The sequence below is a fragment of the Anser cygnoides genome, chromosome 2, assembly GCF_040182565.1.
Source record: "Anser cygnoides isolate HZ-2024a breed goose chromosome 2, Taihu_goose_T2T_genome, whole genome shotgun sequence".
In the NCBI taxonomy this organism is placed as follows: domain Eukaryota; kingdom Metazoa; phylum Chordata; class Aves; order Anseriformes; family Anatidae; genus Anser; species Anser cygnoides.
Genome location: NC_089874.1, coordinates 153,187,904 through 153,208,986, shown reverse-complemented (window position 1 = coordinate 153,208,986; position 21,083 = coordinate 153,187,904). Strand labels below are relative to the sequence as shown.

General features: G+C 48.1%; 2 long non-coding RNA genes across 17 annotated transcripts in view; one reads left to right on the top strand and one right to left on the bottom strand.

Annotated features, from left to right (window-relative positions):
* LOC136789798 (uncharacterized) overlaps positions 1-17,113 on the bottom strand; it is an 89,698-nt gene extending 72,585 nt beyond the window's left edge. For 9 of the 12 annotated variants that reach the window (XR_010828800.1, XR_010828802.1, XR_010828793.1 and 6 more), the window contains exon 1: positions 6,491-12,948. This is a non-coding gene — a long non-coding RNA (uncharacterized lncRNA). Of the gene's footprint in view, positions 1-5,183; positions 5,267-6,490; positions 12,949-16,863 lie in introns of those variants that run through there. The other 3 variants (XR_010828794.1, XR_010828798.1, XR_010828799.1) reach the window with 3 other exon arrangements.
* LOC106038466 (uncharacterized) lies at positions 8-20,993 on the top strand. Of its 5 annotated transcripts, none has more exons than XR_010828805.1 (5): positions 8-147; positions 4,765-4,917; positions 9,032-9,139; positions 17,944-18,082; positions 18,793-20,993. It is a non-coding gene; the product is annotated as an uncharacterized lncRNA (long non-coding RNA). The 5 variants fall into 5 exon arrangements; XR_010828806.1 differs by having other exon boundaries at positions 17,923-18,082; XR_010828808.1 differs by lacking the exons at positions 17,944-18,082; positions 18,793-20,993 and adding an exon at positions 13,769-13,906.
* Positions 20,994-21,083: the final 90 nt, after the last annotated feature.

Genomic DNA, 21,083 nt, shown 5'->3' with positions numbered 1-21,083 from the left:
AGCAAATGCAATAGATAAGCTGTGCAGAACTGGTGTGAAGAGTTACAGGTCTGTTTTGGGCAGTCTTACTTGCCTAAGCAGTATGGGAGAATGGCAAGGAAATATGAGGTCAAAACCCTGAAAAGACGCCATATTTCCAAATTGCAGGTACGTTTTCCAGAAAAGCCTTTTCCCTCCAAATACAGGAAGGGTGTAGGAAGCAAGGGAATCAGGTTTCATAGAAGAAAACCAGTGCAAACTATGCCAAAGTACTTTACTGGAATCCCTAAAATAAAGGAGAGTAACCACCCTCAGGGAAGATCTAAATCCAGTCCCTTAGACCCATCTGAAGCATGCAGTGTCTCACAGCAAGGAAACCAGCCTGCTGTCTCTGCCAAATTTCTATCAGGGTTTGGGGTGGAACAAAAGGTCTGTGCCACCAAACCTTGATATGTATTGTTTCAACTTTTTCTCTTTTCCCTTGGAGTCAGTCTTCCGATTCAGTATCTGTACTATTTTAAGCAACTCTGCTAAAAAACATGATTTAATGCTTGTTTGGGCTGACCATAAAAATCCTTTCCACTGGAACAAAGATTTAAACCTGTGACTCAAAAAGGCTTTACAATGGGGGGCTGATTATCAAGAGGACCAGAATATCCTCTTATTAGAAAAATGTTCACTGGTCTTTCCTGAACCTCATGCAGTGGTATTAACTCAATGGCTTGTTCAGTTGCATACAGGCAAAAAAGGCTGTTTTCAAATCAGGGAAAAATGTGTGCTGTAATAAAGCAAAAAGAGTACTTCTGATTACTGTCAGCAAAAGAGATACATAGAAAAACATGAAATCAGAGAAAACAAGGTCGGAAGGGATCAAAGGACATACTCCACCTGCTTGCCTGAAGAAAAACAAGCCTAATTAAGACTTTTCTATAATTATTATTATTTGTCTATTACAGTAGCAGGTGTCATGGGGAAAATAAGGGCCCTACTTAAACAAGTTCTATGCAAATATTTAAGGCAGTTTTGAAGAGATCTAGAGGGGATTACTAGACTTCAGATAAAATAAAGGGTACTCTTAAAGGAATAAATCAGCTTATATTTTTTTAAAAAGTCTTATTTATATTGGTGCAGTATTCATATACAAATAAGCTATTAAAAAAGGGGCAGGGTGCACAGGTTGGGCAGCAGCCCAGGCAGAGAACCACAGCCCAGGGCTGAGGAAGCCCAGCACTGCTCATAGGAAATGTTTCCCAAGCACTGAGCACGCTGATGTGGTGTGAACCCCCCAGATCCACCACTAAATCTCCCTTCAGCCTCACCAACACAGGTAGCTGTTTCTGCTCTTTCCCACTATGCCTCCGCACCATGACAATTTCACCGATTTTTCTGCTGGTTTTTGGCTGGCTCAGTTTGCCACACCGGCTCACTGCACTGCCAGAGAAGCAGCAAGGATGGCCCAAAGCACCAACTCTTTGAGATGCATCTGTCACTACCACACGGCTCAGATACCCAAAATGGTCAGCACGAAGCCACTGAAGCCACGAAGATGACGGAAGTGAGGCAGGTCTTAGAAAGGGCCCCACAGCTCCAATGCCAAAGGTTGAGATAGATAAACCAGGGCAGCAGCACACAGCCTGAGAAACCCTGCCCTCTTTATCAAGCCTTGCTGACAAAACATCAAAGGAAAGTATGCATAAAATCCATGGTTTGCTGTTATGCAGAAGGGGAGATTAGATTTTAAGGCAGCAAGTAATCAGCAACGAGCCCAGGAACTCACTTTATAAATGTCAGAGCAGCATCGTGTAATAGAGACTTCTGTCACAATCACACCGACCTGGATCTGAGCTAGCACCCATAGAGGAAAAGTTCTGGAAGACTTCCTATCCCATTTCTTAAGTGTTAGAGTCAAAGTTTGGTCTCCTGGCAGGCAGAGAAAACGTATGCAGCAACTGAATCCAAATTTAAAATAAAAAAAAAAAAAATAAAAATTACCATGGGGATCAGAGCACAGTATGTAAAACTTTTATTTACAAGTTTTCTGGCTGCTCATTTATCAGCAGAATTCACTGGAAAACTCAAAGGCAATCAGGCAATCATCCTTTCACAAGCTTGCTTTGCTCAGTGTGGCTCCTGCACAAAACTGTATGCTGAAAACATCAACAGGGTGACATGAGCCGATTGCCTCTCGAAGCAGCTGCAACATATGTTCCTCTTGCTATGTCAAAAAACATCTCTCAATTTCTACAGTATGCAATAATTATTTTGCTAATCACAGGGTGCTCTGCGCTTCTCAACCTGAATTATTATTATTACAGTTGGCTCAGCTGCAAACGCGTCTGCTTTCCAAACACACTGCACTCGGCTGAAAAAGAGGGGTGGGGGGCTCTAATCCTTCACTGGCTGCAGCATAAACCAGTGAATGGCATTCCAGCATGTAATTTCTTTTAACAGGAAAAATAACGTCTTTCAGGAGGTTTTCCATTTTAAGTCAGAACAGAATTACCACAAAAACAAGGAAAAAAAATACTGGGCAAGGCAACATAACACTTACTATGTCCTTCTTTCAATTCACCAGCTCAGAGCCATACTTATCTCTCAACTTCAGCCTAGAAACATATTTCATTTAGAAAAACTTTGTAGCTGCTTGAAAGAGACACTGAAGCAGCAAAGGCCACACACTTAGATACTGGGAAAAAAAAAAAAAAAAGAGAGAAAAAAAAAAAGATTTACCTGTTTAGATGCTATAAGCTAGCTGAAATCTGCCACCTACAACTCATAAACAATCTCTCCAGTGGGCAGGCATGACTTGGGCACATGCCAGCCTGAGCTTGAAATGCTGTGGTAGAAAACAATCTGATGTGGCCAATTTCTAGCCATCTATTTCACTTTCACCCACTTTCTTCTAAAACATCTGGCTTTGACCAGGGCCAGCAACAGGATGCTGTATAAGAAAAACATGAGTATCTGCCCCAGTACTGCAGGTCTGTTGCACTCGAGCCCAAAATGTAGGAGTAGCAGGAGTGCAAGCATCGCCATCAACGCTAACCTGGAACAACCCCGGATGGTGACAGCTCTGCATTAAGTAGATCTGGCTTTTAAAAACAATTCCTCTTGCCAGGCTACCTCAGACATGACTCGCTCCTTACCCGTTTCAAGGCAAGGTCTCTGCACCTCCCATGTCAAACAGCCCCATGCTGAAGGCTGCAGCTGGTAAAGTTCACGTGCTATTGCATGGGCATGTGGGACAGACAGCACCACCAAACTCTTCGTTAGATAAACAGTCTGCTGCCACTCTGAACTAAACCAGAGATAAAAAATCTCATTCGGGCACGCAAGGGAAACAGGATCAGGCCCCAGGGTCTTGAAAATAGAAATCCACCCTAACAATTGGCACTAGCTGGTCCTTGTGGGCAAGAGTCACCAGAAAGATCAAGTTATGGACGTGTCCTGAAATAGCCCCTCGCCCAACGGGGACAGAGGAGGGTGCACAGGACACATCACCGCTTGGAGAGGAGTCTGCACTGCAGAGACATTCAGAAAAAAAAAATGAAGAGTCATCCTGAATGAAACACAACACTCAGTGTTTACATCTCGTTTAAGAAGTCTCACATATTATCAGCAACATGAACTGTTGGGTCTGGAGCTTGGCTTCTGGGCATTCACCCTGCTGATACCCCTTAAAATTTCTGTGATCGCGTTACATCTTCCTGAGAGGCGACTGCCACCCAAACGAAAGCCCCCTCCGCAGACACACTTGCATAAACCACGCTTGTTAGAGAGATCACCCGACCTGACCTCCGAGGAGCGCAGGCTGAGCACGTTCAGGAATTGCCACCCGTTGGAGAAATGCTCGGGCACAATTGCCAACGCCACAAACAGCGGCCTGGAAAGCGCTGGCTTCCCAGCACGGGAAATGCAGTGCTGAGTCCTGGGATTTTTTGGAAAAAAACAGCTGTGCAAGCAAAGCCATCCAACCGACTCGCTCGCTGCCCTGGGCCCACGGGGCTAACGCAGCCAAGAATAAAACGCCTGCCACAAAGTGATATTGAGCATGTTCTTCAAATTGCCAACATCAAAGCATTTCCTTATTTCAGATCCCTCCGCTTCTATAATCAGAAGCAGTCAAAACACTCAGCTTTATAGCCGACAAGTCAAACTAAAAGACGCTGAGCTTTACAGCTCTCACTGCTTTCATGGAAATTGTAAGTGTTGTACAGGACGGTGCCTCGGCTCTGTTTAAAATTCCCTCTGCTCCCCATGCTGTGGGGCCGGCAATGCCACGTGCCGTCCCCATGCAACATTTTCTTACAGGGACAGGGTCTGATCAGACAGATCGAGCTGTGACCATCACACACCAACCAGCCTGCTCAGCTGCTGGCACCCCCAGGAGCTCTCTGTTCCCGCACCGCACCAGCCCAAACGGGGGCCAAATCCCTCAGGAGGAGGGGAAACGGGTTCAAAACCAGGGTGGAAAGCCCCAGGCTTGCAGCAAGCCGGAATGCCATTAAAATTAGCAGCAGACAGATAAGGGAGCTAATTGCTGGAACGCAGGCCCAGAGCTCCGAGCACAGCCTGCAATCACCAGCGATGTAGGGAAGCAGCACTATGGCCATTAACCACACTTATGCCCTGCTTCAATTCTTTCCATGGGGTCTGAGGTGCGTTATACTTGCCTACAAGCTGCAACCTGAAGTCAGTAAGAGAAGAAAAAACAGGTTAACACTCATCTACAGAGAAGAGAAACGGGAGCAGCTCCAGCTCCCCTATTCCTTTTTCTCTCCTCAGGCGGCAGCTGGCTCCCAGGGGCATGCAGGGATGCTACCAGGATGCTTGGCCGATCTGTCTCTGAGAATGTACCAGCCGCACAGAAGAGAAATTATAAAGAGGAATTATAAAACACCTTGGAGCAGAAGGAGGCAGAAACTTGCAGAGCAAAAGGTAAGCAATGAATGGCCAGAATAGGAAAGAAAGAGAAAAGAAGGTAAGAAAAAAGGGAAATACTCATATGAAATACACCACAGGCATAAAATTCTAACATGAAGTGGAACAGAAAAAGAGAAGTGGATGGAAACTAAGAGGAGGAAGCAACTAGAAAGTTAAAGCAACAATGATTTCACAAGCGTTTGTCTATATAAACATACCTAAAACATATTTAGATATAGATATATACATACACACCCAAGCAGAGTTCTGCTGTGCTTTACCTGTGTTGCCCTGAATAGATGTGAACGCTTCACCACAGGCCTCTGACAGACAGGTCAGCACAGTTTCCACAGAGAGGTTTTTTCTTACAGCAAAAACAACACAGAAGCCATGTAAGAAAGATCACAGTAGGGCAGCATGTTTACAGCTTCCACATCATGCATGCACAGAGAGCCATGGAGGACTATCAGCGCTAATATTGGCATTACATACAGCACCACCGAGAGCTTGAGATACCAAATGTGTCTTTCTGTGCTTGACATTATATAAAAACAGAATAGAAAGGCCAGTCTCTGTCCCAGAGACCCAATGACCAAGGCAAAAAAGTAGACAGAAAGTAAAAGCAAATAAGGCAGACTGAGCAGAGTGGAATAAAGAGACATGCGAAAGGAGATAGCATAGCATCCCCTCAGCATACATGGCAATCCTGGATGGGCACATCCAAAAGTCTTGCTTTAAAAAGGCATCTGGGTAGGGGTGAACCACAACAGAGCACGAGCAAAGACCCACCCATTCCCTCTTCTCCAAATTCCCACTTAAACCACTAATGGAAATGGTGCAAAGATCCCCCATTACTTAACCTTAACTACTAAGTACTAACCCATATCAGAATCACCACATCTATCAAACCACCCAGAGAACAACCTCAGCTAATGTGGCCACAATGTCCACCATGTTCCCGACTTCACAATTCCTTTTCTGCATGCTGGTTTGTTTAAACATCACATTTTAGGACATTCAAAACAGATGGGGACCAAGAGTCATATGTGAATTAACTTCTGTGAGTCCATCCACAGGGTGATAAATGAGGTAAAGTAATTAAATATAGTAATTTAACATTTAACACATCAGGTATATAAAATGATTTGCTTTGACCATATTAACATGATAGGGTGTTACACCTCAATCTTGTCTGTGCAGAAAATTCCTGGTAATTAACGCTAGTTTGGAGAGGATGAAGAACGGAAAGGCAGGACAGAGTTAAGGATGTCTGGGCACTTACCTCAATCTTATTACTTCCTCTTTTATATATATATATATTCTGAAAAGGCACAAATCACTGCAGGTAATGGAAATTCCAGTCAAATATGTTTTCCTCAATGCTCAGGTTAAAGACTGAAGTCATCACAAGATTATCTTTCAGCTAATGTACTAAGTAATGAACTCACATCTGATACATGTTATTTCTCCTCTTTCTTCCAACCCAGCAGTGGAGGGCCTGGTTTTGCTTGGGTGTTCCCTACTACCTTTAAACATTATATGAAACATGGCTGTGTATTTAGAAAAAGGACTGTCAGGGACAACATACCTTGCACTTGGAGCAGAGTATGATGAGTTTTGTGGTGGTCCTTATCACCCTGGGTTGTCCAGTCCCTCCATGTGAAACTGGGCCCTCAGAGAGCAGAGCTCCATTTCCTTGCAGAAAACTCCTGTAGTCTCTTGCACAAAGATTTAAGCAGTCTTTCTGCTACCTGAGGTGACCTAGGGAGCACCCTGAAAAGAGAACAGAAGACCTCGACTTTATCTGTATTTCCAACAGAAGCCTACATAGAAAGGCATCGCAAGCTGCCCACGCTGCAGAGATGGGCTGCAGCTTTCTGGTCTGGATGGAGTTTCCTTTGCTTGCAGGCTCCCTACTCAGGTCTATCATTGCTGCTGTCAAGACAAGATGCAATGAACGTCAGCATAACCAAGACCAGTACTTTGCCTGGGAAGATGGTATTTAACATCTCAATCAGACAGAGATGTTGGAAACACTGGCACTGTTAGAGAAGAGTTTATCATCAGAAGGAGTTCAAGGGCACTCCTAATCTACCAACTTAAGTGACCAGCTGTGGATGTGCAATGGAGCCATCAGGGACGCAGCAGAATCTTCAGCCCCTTCCTCATGCCTGTCAGCTCTTCTGCAGTGCTGGAGCTCAGCCTCAGAAAGCTGCTCTTCACCCTGAGCCAACAGTGTCCAACAGCTTGTCTCTCTGGCAGCAGCTAGGTGCAAAAGGCTAAACAGAGCTAAGGTTTATCGTCACCCTTGAGTGCCCCAAGCATGGAAACTGGTGGGAGAAGGCAGAACCATTGTTTCTCCCTGGGTACCAGCCACCCCAAAGGACGTGAACATGATTACAAGCTTCTTCTTTTGGACCCACTGTGGCCTGCCGTGGTGGAGGGAGGTTGGGAACCTCCCTGGGTAGACCTCCTCTGCCTGCCAAGCCTCCGGTGAAACCACAGCTGCATGAGCTCAACCTTAACGTTTGCCAGTTTTTAATAGGCATTGAAATGCTTTCATATCTTCCGAAGAAATATTGATGTTACAAGCAGTATTTCATGTGTCTACAGGCTTTGCCATGCCTCAAGGAGACCTAAAATAGATTTAGCCCACACTTCAAGACTTTCAAGAGAGCATGGCATAACAGAGAGGGTCCAGGCCTGCGAGCCAGATCCCACACACCAACCCTGTCCCTGTTGGTATCTTAGGCTGTTTCTGCTGCCACAGTGGGGACAACAGCATTTTAAATGCTCAGCATCCCTATATTCTAAGCAGGACAAGATACAGGTGTTCATTATTGTGGATATTAGCACTCCTAACACTATTATATTACCAAGACCAACTATAAGCTCTCCCAGTCATGGTGGATCAGCATAAGTGACGGAAGGTTGTTTAATCCCTCTGCGTTACTGTCCCTTTCTATACCACCTTGCTCCATGAGGTGCTGTTAGCAGTTACTTAAGGAAGAAATTTCTGACAATGAAGGTGATGAAATGCTGGAACAGGTTGTCCACAGAAGCTGAGGATGGGGCTTTGAGCAACCTACCTAGTGAAAGATGTCCCTGCCCATCTCAGGGGGGTTGTATGATCTTTAAAGGCCCCTCCCATCGCAAACCACGCTATGCTTTTATGAATAAAAAGAATTTAAATCCTATTCATTGTAAGTTATCTCACAAAAGTATCCAAGAAAAATACTCACTAGAAGTTACTGAGAACATCCTGCAAAATAAGGTTTTTGCTAAAAATCTCTTAGGTCATCAAACTTTAAAAGGAACACGGGGACACAGGGCACCAAGAGTAGTGCACAGCGTACAACACAAAGCAATATGTTGTGCCTTATGCTAAGGTACAGCATCTTGGGCTCCAAATAGTCTGCAACCTGTCTGAAAGATGGTTATACTCACATTACCCTTAGTAACCTGTAAATTGTACTTAATGCACTTAACTTTAAAGTTAAAATTATAAAATTATTGCAAACCTCCCTTCCCTTCCACTTTTCCTCCTGCTCCTACCTCCATAGGAAGAATGGGAGTAGACTGCGGTATGGGTGATGAAAAGCTGGTACTCACATTTTCCTTCCACACTAAGCTAGGAGCTAAGGGAGATTTTATTTCCAGTCCTTCAACACTTGCATGACCTCACAGAGCTAATTGGTGTAAAGTTTTCAAGTTTTTTCCTTCCCAGTAGTGTCGGTTGCAGTCACCAGACCTCCCCCTCAAAGACAGCCTATCAAAGTCACCGCTACCATCTCTAACGATGCCAAGCTTGGTACAGGACAAGCTTGTACAGGACCCCGACTATCTCAGCGAAGCTCTGAGGGTCAAGGTGACATCAGGGCCCTGCAGTCCCCCAATGTGAACAAACGTACAAATGCAGTATCTGCCCTGATGCATTCAACGACGAAGAGCAGAAGAGGAAGGAGAAGAAATGGCTGCTGAGGGCAGAGCCCTCACACCCTGCCCACAGCTGAGCACGGGGAACCCCACCATCTATCCAAGCTGCCTGTGACAACCAGCTCTGGTGGGTCTTAACGCTAACTAATGAAGATATGGAAAACATTTCAAAACTAACTTCTCACTCCTTCAGCTTCCTGGACGGCAAAAAGCATCATCGTCTCCTCCTCTCACCGAGGTGCTGGGGCATTTCCTTCAGTTGCACCCGAGCAGCAGTTCAGAAGACACCACACAAGTGCAAGTATGATCTACTTTAGCACCTTTACATACACATCAAATTCCTGATCTGACTCATGTTGTTGTGCTTGCACTGGTCCAAGGTATCAACCCTACCTTCACCAAAGCAGCAAATTTCAAGTAGCAGCTTAGCCTTCACCCATCCTACCACATCGGGTGTGCTGGGTGCTTGTGGGGGGCTGCAGGTATAGGTATAGGACCTGGTACAGACTCTTCACCCCATCAGGGAGACACAGTTCTCCTTCTAATGTTCTTCCTTCTAATCTTAATTGTATTTATTTACTAATCATGTGCATTCCAGAAAGCTGGGCCTCCTTCCATTTCATTCCACAAACCAAGACCTGAAGTTTGTCTTCTCCATTTTTCCCTCAGTAACCACAGAAGCAGAGAACTGTTGGTAGGAAGAACCCCCCGGGGTCTCCAGTCCAACCTCCTATCTTGTAAATAAGACTGGTTATTTTCCTCTGTAAAATCAAGCACGTACTTTTTTGTTAGTATTATTATATCACCTAATAGCAGCCTTTTTAATGTTTAAGAAAAATTTGAAGCTTTACACACCGCATACCTAAAAGCAAGCTAATATAAGAACCAGAGGCAGTTGTGAGATACCTGTAAATGAAATTATCCAGCAACTCACAAAGCAAACACATCACCATCTGAAAGCCCCAGAGCGGCGTTTCAAGTCATCTGTGGCACAGCCCCAAGCTCTTGGCCTTTGCTCCCCTCATGATCATGTCTGGGAAAGTGTATTTCACACCCTCCTACCCTTATGTAGGAGGAAAAAAAAAATAAACAAGCTGTTATTATTTAAATGAGGCTGGAAATGTTACTAAATATTTCCAAAAGGATGTACAGTAGCTGTTTGCTCTGTGTGATAAATTACGGATCACTTCGTTGATACGTGTGACTACCTGTTTATATAATCGACTGAAACAAGGGGGTTTTAGTCTGTCACATCTAGGGTCTGCTATAGCAGGGCTACATTGATGTATCATAGATGTTAGGGTCTCTATCACGTCTAGGGAATGCAGCAGGGCTACGTCCATAAACATTATGTCTGTAACACAGTTAATATTAAAAATATATTTACTTCTATCATTGCGAAACTTTAACATTAGCAAAGAGGGACCCATGCTAGATATGTTTCCACGTGGAAGAGACAAAATACAAAGGGTTCGAGGGCAGCCTGGGCTTTGGCCGCTGCTCCACGTCCCACATGCTCTGACGCAGGCCAGGCACGAGCCCACGGCTGCTGTTTCCACCACGTTAACCAGCGCACAGCAGCACGTTTCTACATCAGCAGCTCACCGGTTGCCAGAGGACAGCAATATAGGATCGAACACCAAGCTGTGAGGACACAGCACCTGGCAGAAAGCTCTCCAGGAGAAGCTACCTTCCCTAAGCAGCTTTCACAGTCCTGAGATACCCGTGTTTCACCCCTTGCCTTACAGCACTCACTCACATCTTTACTGTATCATATCCAAACACCCCAGTAAATCAGCAGCACACCCCAAGGGGTCTACGTGCTGATGACCTGCAGGCACACACAGGGAGCAGTCCCTACACAGGCGGTAAGGCTCCAAATTCTTGAGCCACGCTCTCCTCGCACAGCTGGCAAGCCCTTTCCAGCTGCTCACCGAGTCCTGCCCCCCAGGGCTCGCCTCTGCCTGGGCAGGGCACTGCACAAGGCAATACAATGCATTTTATTTTGGCACAGATTTTGCTCAGCCACCGTTTTCAAGAGGAGATGCTTACAGTATGATCAAACCTATGGCTCAAAATTCAAAGCTTTGAGTCGATCAGAAGTTGTTGGTTGTTGCATTTTCTTTTACATGCTCTTAAGTTGGATTCTTCTTCTTCTAAGTTACTGACAACCATCCCCCAGCCCCAGCTGAGATTTATACAGGACCGCACAGGGCACTTCCCCTACAGCATCAGTGAAAAGATCAAAACTTTCAGTCCTCCTAACTGTAAGAAAAAAGCAAGGCAAGCAATCTTTAAAGTCCAGCTACTGAGACTTAAGAAAAGACAAAAAATGTTCTGAAAACAAAATCAAGCAGAACACAGGCGGGTATCAATGGGGCTGGTCTGGATACCTGCTTCCAGATGACTTTGAACCTGTAGGGTTTCCAAACCCATGCAGCATATAAGCCTCATCTACCTGACACATCTTTCAAAAATGCTCACCTGAGGAAATCCATCTAACCAAGAAGGACAGTTACTGGGGCAGAGACACTGCCACTAAGCATGAAATGCTAAATGAGTATTTTCCAGTCCAACACCACTTGGATCCCCACGGGATCAAAGGAAACAACCTGGGATGTGGAGACATCTCCATTTCCCTTTCTCAGACCAAGGTTTCATCCATACGAAGAGGCCTGCCAGTCCAAACACGGCGATCCCCCTACCTTGCAAAAATCCGCTTTTAACAGAACTTGTAACAGTACTAATGTGATGGCTTCTATCACCGCAGAGAATTGCGATGCTCTATCCACACTGAAGGTGTTACTGGCATGACATACCCTTAACCAGCTCAACTCCACTGGTAACGCTAAAATGCGTCCCTGGCATGAAACCAGCAGTTATCCAGGGAAGCCAAGCAGCAGGGAAAAGGTTTTCAGAAGAATCCAGGGAGAAGTGGACTGGACAGTGCTGGCTGGATGAAGGGAAGATGATGGTGGCTGGTTAGGTGGGCTGGAAATGGGACTGGATCCCTGCAGTGGCGTGCTTCAGAGCCTGGGGGCTCCCAACACAATCCAGATCATGCCAAGGGTCTCCACAGGCTGCTCCACACAGTGTGTAATGGGATGTCATCTTGCCTCTTCCACCCACCTCTGCTCTCCACCAATCCCTAAGGAAGCAGCCTACAGCTCTGGGCACTGTTCTTGAGGTAGAAACCTCTGCTCCCAAAACAGAGGATAGCTTTGGGGGGCTCCTCTGCACTCCTTCCCAGGAGTGGGGCTGGGACCAGCACCTGGACAAGCCCCCAGCTTGCAGGTAAAGACCCAGGCAATGTCATTTTCTCCCCCAGGGAAGCACTCCATCTCCTGCAGCTCTTGGCCACGTGCAGGATCTGGAGCACAAGCACCAGGCTATGCCTGGCACAGCAAGGGCCCCACCACAGGTCTGACTGGGAATATAATAAAGGGTTTCTAAGCAGAAGGGCAGTTGCACCAGGTTTTCCTGACCAAGGCATTCAAAGAGATGACTCTCAAAGAAAACGCTGTCTTCCAAAACATCTTGTAGCAATGACACTCCCGTGTGCAAATACACAGTCCTTCCAGGGCTTTGGGCTGCTCTTTCTCACCAGGCTGCTCTGCAAGTCCCATCTCAGCTCGGCCCACCCTCTGGCAGCACAGACCAGCTCCCACCACCCACACAACCCTGATGCAGGGGGAGCCGTGGCCAAACCTCCCTTTTCCTGGCAAGGGAGCCAATTTGCAGGAACCCATCCACTAGTCTACATACAAAAAAAAAACTTCTGTTGCTTTTTCCAACCCAGGTTTTAAGGCAGAAATGACCAAGAGAGAGAACCCATCCCTCCTCTTGGTCATTTCTTCTAGTGGCTAACCCCCTTTCAATTAAAGACCTGTGCCATAACTTCAGATCCCAGTTGCCTACTGACTCGTCTGGCTCCCCAGCCACGCCTCCCGCTGCTGCGTTACGCAGCCCTTCGCTGCCTGATGTATTTCCACTGGCAGAAATTCACACACGGATCATTTTTCCTTCAAGATGATGGGAGGTGCAACTGCAGGATCTGCCGACAAATCTGAGACATCAATAGCCCTGGAGATGTGACAGCAGAGGCTTCAGCACGGGCAGGACAAACCTGCTGGGAAACGCTAAGCGATACGCAGCCAGCCCCTGATTTGCAAGACCCAGCTCCACACCAATGCTCACACCTGTATCTAAAGAATACGGCACCCCCTCGGGATGCGTTGAAAGGCATTTCATTCATACAGCTCTGGCTTGCAAACAACTGAGGATGCTCTGCACACCTGGCTGATGCCTTGTGGCTGCTCCCTTCGGCTTGGCGGAGCTGAGGCACCAGGTAACCACCTCGCTGCTTGTCATCCATCTCACGTACAGCGACAGGCAGCCACGATCCTCTCCCAGATGTCCCCCGCCACTTCCCAGAGATAGAATTCAGGAAACACTCGGGAATGCTGCCTTAGCACAACACTGGTAACTCCGAAAAACGCTGTCCTCCACCGAACTGTGGGAGCATGGCAAGCACAGGGCAGGCAGGCACAGCACCTGCATGTATATACGTATCAATAAACCTCGGGGAGCTGCACATGGACTGCTGTATGCCTTGCCAGGACCCCACGCACTACGCTACATAAGGCAGGCTGACTCAGAATAGAGGCAGCTGTGGCAAGGGGAAACGTGACCCATACACCGGGGTGATGGGTCCAAGAGGCAGATTGTTTCTTTATTCTTCCTCTCACATTCTCCATAAATCTAGCCAGGAGCTAAGCAGGTGTTTGGTGTTAAAGCCATCAGCCAGCAAGGAGACAGAAAATAATGCATCCTCCCGTGCTTCAAAGCAAGATCTGTATCACCTTGCTGCAAACAGTCAAAAGCTTCCTGAGCAGGTACGCATCTTCCTCTGTGCTATTTCTGTTTGCAGCTCTGCACCCTTCTCGGCTCGCAAAGCAGGACCTCACACCACGTGGCCACCCTACGCCGGGCCAGCAGCAGAGGGTCGGGGCAGCAAGCCCCCCACCTCCAGCAGGAGCACAGAGACCAGCTGGGTGGCTCCCCCGAGGCGCAGAAAGACCCCCCACGCACATTTCCTAACTGGTGCAAACACAAACCACTTTGTCCTCCTCCGTCGCTCTGGGCACCGACCCGCTGGACGTGACGTCCGCCCCGAAGCAGCAGTCACTTGCACCAGCGACAGCAGCCTCGGTGAACGCGTCCCCAAATCCCTGGCACCACTCCAAGCTGCAGTGCACCACGCCACAGGTGCTGGCATGAGCCTGCTCTAAATCCGCGTGCCAGGAGCAAAAGATGAGCCCCCAGAGCTCCTGCAAGGCACGGAAACACCTCCCAGGTCACAGAAACCCAGCATTTCCCCTTGTCATGGCCTGTCTGTGCTGTCGCCTGCGCAGACCAATGGGGGAAATATATCTGTGCGTGTGCACACCTATAGATAAATATATCTGACATTTTTTTATGGAGATGTAACTCATGTAAGCCCTACCTTGCAATTCCTAGTACAGCTGCACCGGATAATTACAGAAAAACAGTGATACTGTAGTAAACCACTGAACATCTTCACCTGAAAGGTGACAAAAAACACAAGATATTCCAATATATTAAAAGTTTATAGAAATAGGATTTTTCCCTACCCTTGCTCCACAACCTCGGCACTATGGGTAGCTTCCCCCACCAGCAATTCTTGGTGTAAAAGTCAGTGAAATACATACAGCCGGGAACTGTAAGCCCTCTTTGCAAAGCATTCTGATTAAAAACAGGAAGATATGGTTCAGATCCTGCAAAGAATTAAGCACAAGCTCAAAGTTTAGCAGATAATTAAACCGAAATCTATGCTTTGGTTCGGCAGAGGCACAGGGAGAGACAAACACGACCGCACAAACGAGCTGCGCCATCAGCAGACACAGCTCCCGGCCGTTTCAGAAAGCAGTTAGCTCCCACAAAAGTTATATTCCATGCACGCAAGTTCACGCAGGGAGCCGATCTTCCATTTTAAGAACCACTTCATATACATAATCCATTTTTGCAACAGATGGGCTGTTCACCAGAGGCAGGCCTGAGCCTTCCCTTATTTTCACTATTGCTGAGCTGCTCCCACGCTGCTTGGCCATCAGCACCCAGACTGAGCAGGGGATGCAAAATCATTTCAGCCCTCTGGATGCAAAATCATGTCAGCCCTGTGGAGGCAGGAAGCTTGCGCTGCTCTCGCTGTGCCTGTGCAGGGATGATGGAGGTGAAGATGCACGGCCTATTTCACACCTAAGAAGCACACAGACATTCCCAATGGCTGGCAAATTGCACCTGCACAGCTAAACTACCTTCATATAACTTAAAATACACGAAGGCATAGCCATATCTATCAGAATTATTACATTGCTAACCTAGGGGTAAGCTTATGACTTAATGCTGTGAGAGAGAAGGGAGAGAGAGGGGGGAAAAAAAACTAAAGTTGGAGGTTTGTTTCTAAAACGATGCAAAGTATGCATAAAAACACTCCAAAGTCCCTGGGGTGTGAACTGGCACTTATCAGAGATACACAGCACCTAGCACAAAAGAGCATCTGACCAGTCCACGTGCTAGGAAAATACACATGCTTATTATATAATTTTTAAAATCACAGTGGAAAGGAAATGGTGTTTGTAAGACGTTACAGAATATTGCACTGCAACATCATTTCTAAAGAGATGTCAACACTTCTGAGCTAGATTTTTTTTAAAATACTCATATTTTACAGCAATAGATACTAGTGCTGTTATGACAATCCAAACCAGGGGCACAAACCGATACTGACGAGCCTATCTCTGCCCGATGAAGACACAATCTCATTTTGTACATCCATAACACGTCCACAACACATTGGTTAATACGGTCTAACATACCCCCGGAAAAGCTCATCAGGCGCATGTTTCGTTCCAAATCAATGCCTTAAATAATGCCTGTTTTGGAACAAACACATTAGCAAAAAGGAACTAGCACGGGGTTCGCGCCGCCCTGCCTCTGACCAGATACGTGGACAGGCCAACATGCCTAAACTTGTCAACACAAATGTGATTAAAAGAGATTGCTGCGCAGGCCTCCAGCATCTTTCAGGCAGGATTATCAGTTCTGCTGGCATTTCTCCGCAGGGTATTTTAAGATGCACTAACCAACAGTTCGCTAGTTTAAGACTCGAGTCCCGAAGTGCCTCGTCGATGGAAACATTTTAACGCCCCTTATCCATGACCAGGAGATGTGGCCTCTCCAAACTCACCCGGGCTTCCAAAACCAAGCAAACAAACAAACCGAAAAAAAAGGCTTTTTTTAAGGAAAAGGAGGCCTAAACCCTTCTCGCATCCTCCTCCTAAGGCCTCGGTGGCACCCAGCTGACATCAGGAGGGCTCGGGCCGGGTCCCGCAGCCCCCCGCAGCCCCCCGGCTGCGCGCATCGCGCAGCACCAACGCCCCCCGCAGCCGCCACCCCCGGACCCCCCCTGCCCACCCCGAGCTGCCCCGCTCCGAAACGGCTTGGCAGGGCCTCGGGGAGCACCCCCCGGCTGTAGGGCCGGGGTATGGAAGACAGGGGAAAGGGGGGGGAGACGCCGCCGGGGCATTCCCCAGCCTCCCGCACCCCGACCGCCGCCGACCTTTATGGCCGCGATGGGAGGCATCCCGACCCCTTCGCCTCCCCATCCGCAGGGATTTGGCTCCGCACGCTCTATTTTTAGCCCACCGTCGCCCCCAGCGCTTTAAAAAGACTTAAAAATACATAAAAAAAATAAAAGGAAAACAAAAAAAAAACACGCACACACACAAACCCTCTCCCCACCTCCATCCGCGCCAACGCTGCAAAACTCCACCGCGACCTGCGAGCCCCACAGCGGGGGAGGGGGGGGGGGGGGGGGAATGATTAAAGCAAGGGGAAAATAATAATAATAATAATAATAATGATAATAAAAGAAGTAAAGAGCACACATGCAAACAACCTCCCCTCACCCCACCGCCGTTAACTGCAAGCCCCGGTACTCACCGCGCCCTTTCCCCCCCAAAAAAAAACCTCCCTCCCTTTCTTTTTCTCTCTCTCTCTCTCTGGGAAAGGGGTCCGGAGGGCCGGGAGCAAGAAAAAGAAAAGGAAAAAAATATATAAATAAAAAGAAGCCGTAACGTGGTGCAAAGGAAAATAAATAATAAAAAAAAAAAAAGGCAAGGCGGCGCGGAGCGCCCATGTGCTCGGCGGAGCACGCGCTCGCCTCAATGGAACGTTGTGCTGGCGAGCGGCTCGTGACGTCACCGCCCCCCCCCCCCCCCCCTTTTTGGGTTCGCGAAGTGCCCGGGGATGGATGGATGGAGGGGTGAAGGGTCGGGGGGGTCCCCACGCAGCTCCCCGAAATCAGAGGAGGGGACAGGCAGCCCCCGTTAGGGCAAAGGGGAGAGTGTTGGATGGGGGGAGGAATAATAATCGAAAATGCGGATGCTGGTGGAGCAGTAAAAGCAGAGCAAAGCTCCACAATACGGGCAAAACAAGCGTTATTTTCCCTTTTAGTTATTTATTTACTTACTTTTGGCAAGTAAAAATGTGCGAAGTAAAAAAATTTCTGGAGCACATGTCCTGTGAGGAGCGGCTGAGGGAACTGGGGTTGTTTAGTCTGGAGAAGAGGAGGCTCAGCGGAGACCTCATTGCTCTGCGCAACTGCCTGAAAGGAAGGTGTGGGGGGCTGGGGGTCGGCCTCTTCTCACAGGTAACCAGTGATAGGACCAGAGGGAATGGCCTCAAGTTGTGCCAGGGGAGGTTCAGGTTGGAAATGAGGAGACATTTCTTCTCAGAAGGAGCAGTCAGGCATTGGGACGGGTTGCCCAGGGAGGTGGTGGAGTCACCGTCCCTGGGGGTATTAAGGAAAGGTTGGACGTGGTGCTTAGGGACATGGTTTAGTGGGTGACATTGGTAGTAGGGGGATGGTTGGACCAGATGGTCTTGAAGGTCTTTTCCAACCCTAATAATTCTGTGATTCTGTGAAATGAAAGGCATCCTCCTCGGTTCAGGGCTGGAACTGGAAGCTTCAATGCTAGGTGATTTTTATTTTTTTTTCAGCACAATATTTTCTCCATCCAGGAGCACCTTCATGAGGAGCAGGAGCTGCTGCCTGTCCTCCCAGCTGCACACACACACCAACAGTACCCACCAGATGCAGTGCCTGGGCTAGGAGCCACACGAGGTTCACCTGCACAGCACAGGTCCATACCCAGCTCAGGTGAGATTTTCGATGTAATTCTGAAAATGTGAATAGCGAGAACCATTTCAATTAATCAGTGATTATGGTCCCAACTCCCTGACTGCACTTTGAATGGTGCAATAAAAAGCTCATCTGCAGGAACAGCCCAGTCATTGCAAATGCAAAAGGTACAAAATGAGGGCACAAAATGAGGCTTTGTCCAAAGTGACTCTGTGGTCCAGTGGTTTGAGCCAGGCACAGAAAGATGGATTGGAAAAGAAACAGCTTTGTGTGCTCACGGTGAGAGCTGGGAGAGCCATCCTGAGAGGGGGGACCCGACCTACCTACAGGGAGCTGCTGTGCCCGAGCGGGACAAAGGAGATGACATGAAGGTGGCTTTGGGCCACACTCCCCCAGCTGGCTGGAGCCCAGGCCCCAAATAAGTGACCTCCCGAGGTCAGTGAACCTGGGAGAAAGACCAAAATCTGGGGTTCCTGATGGGACCAAGGGATCGTTCTATCAGCTGAAAGGCCCCAAGTGCCAGAGCAGCCTCATACTTGGTTTCTCCGAGAGCGTTCCCATTTTGGGGGCTGGGAGAAGCAGCAGCATGGAGCTGGCCATGTGCCTCCATATGGATATTGCCCTTATCGAGGCCCTGATGGCAGCTTCACAGCTCCTGGATGCCAGAGAGGAAGAGAAATATGCATCAAACAGCCCCAAAAATTGAGTTTTCACTCCTTTCTCCCTAGGACTCCAATCCTTCTTCTGCAAAACACACACAGAGCTGCTGTTACGCATCACCTTGAAGGGAAGCTGCGTTTGCCAGCACCCCAGACTCACCTGTGTGCTACATGGCACTAGCTCCGCATGCCGTGAGGAGACAGAGGCATCTCCACCCTCGGCTCCTGGCATGGCCAGGCCAGGAGAATGTCGTCCAAAGGAGGCTGGAAGCGGCTGCCTGATTACCCACAGAAGCCACCGGCATGTGTTGCTGCAGCCACCCCCGGTGAGGCAGCTCTGGTGCTTGGAAGTCAGGATGCAGACCCCGTGAGCACCCATTAACCACCCTTTGGGTCATAATCCTTTCAGCGGAGACTCAGGAGGCTGGAGGTGGGGTGGCGGCTGCCCACCAAGTGTTCCCCGCAGCCCTGGCATGAGAGATCTGCAAAGTCTTGAGTGTCTCATTGCAGGACGAAACCCCACAGCCCTCTTTCCACAGACATGTGTAATATCAGCTCAGTGCCTGCATTGTTTAGTTCTGCAGCCTGCGTGGTGGTCTGACTCTGCAAATTATCCAGCGTTACGGGCTGAATAAACTCAGCCTATGTCAATCAGTGTAATCACCTTTGTGACAGCCCCACACACCCACGCGAGGCGGTGGCACTGCTCTGATCTCAAACACAGCAAGGCCAAGGCCAAACAATGTGACGTGCTCTCACAAGGCCAAAGGAAGAGCAAGGGGCACACTGAAAAAAAAAAAATATATATATATACACATATGTGACAGCTGAAGGCTTCTGCCCTCCGGCAGCCTGTTGTTGCTTCCCTGTCTGTGCCTGTACCAGCCCTGCCGGCTGCAGGGATCACATGAGAGCTGCTTAATCCGTGTCAGGCGGAGCTGGCCAAGTGACGTGAGGTGCCAGCGGGGCAAGCAGGAGCCGTGCCACCTGTGGTTAGCGTGGTGTGGAGGTGGCAGCCTCCGGCTGGTGAGCATGGGCCTCTGGAGCAGGAAGGTGCAACGAGGCTGGGGTGAAAAGTGCCATCCCCCATCCCAGATGCAGGGCACGGGGAGACACAGAAGGAAAAACAGCTGAGAATGTGTCATCATCGCGGCAATACTTCATAGTTCCTATCATCCAGGGATTAATTCTGCTCCAGGTTGACTCTGGAGCCATCCCAAACTCTACGTGATCTCAAATGCTGGGAGGAAAGGGCTGGGTTGTTGCATCTGCTGCTGTCCTACTAGAAGCCATCATTTCCCACCAGCCTGCCCTAAAGCCTTCAAGGTGAGCATTGGTGTCCTGTCCTCACCTCACCTTCTGGGGTATTACCTTGGAACTTCACCTCTCCGAAGGTCAGAAAACACCTAATTTCCATCCTGCAAGTATTCAAAGCGTGTGCCCGCCCATCTGCTCTGCAGCAGGTGTTAGGATTTGACAGAACCAGCTCTTCTCACTCTTACACATACCTCTCTGTTGTGTTGGCCCATCTCAAGTTCATTCTGTGATAAAATAAAGGTACCAGGTGATGCTGCTTCTCATAATTTATTTATACTCCCCTGCCTTTTAATTTAAGTACTCATATTCATCTACTGAAAATGCGTTCCCGTCTCCAAGTGGTGATCTGTCCCCAGGCAATGGTGACTCACCCGGGGCTTTTGGGGGTGCAAAGCTCCAAGAACGAGGAGCAGGTGGCAATAACAGGGCAGGAGCAAAGACTGGAAACTCTCTGAAGCTGGTAGAAAGGCTCCCACTGCTTGCCGTATACTCTCAGTGTTGAATGTAAGAGGAAGAGGACAGAAGAGGAAGGTGTCATGGTAGTACTATGGATACTCCAGCAATATCCCTGCCCAGAGCTGTGGCAACAGTTTGCACCGACATAACCAGTCTCACCCCCCAGATCCTACACAATTTTGTTCTGATGTAAATATGTCACTGGATTTCTGCCCGTCCGTTCCTTCCCATGAATTCTCCATAACCATAGGTTGGCACCTCTCTTGGAGTACATTGGGCACAGAGAAATATAACGCAGAAAGGAAGCAGAGAGAGGACTGATTTTGTAATACAGCTTCCTTAGGTGCGATGTTGCTCAGACCCCAGAAATGCATGCTGAATCCTCTTCTAAAAGACTGTAGGGAAGACGTTTGGCAAAGAAGTGGGAACATGTTCCAAGGAGCAGGAGATTCCTTAAGACCCTAATTCAGAGCAGCTTAGCAGCGAAACCAGAGCGAAAAAAGAGGGTTGATATGAAGCATTGAAATAACAGGCTTGCTTCAGATGGCCCAACTACAGGAGCATGTGATTCAGGTGCTCTGTATATT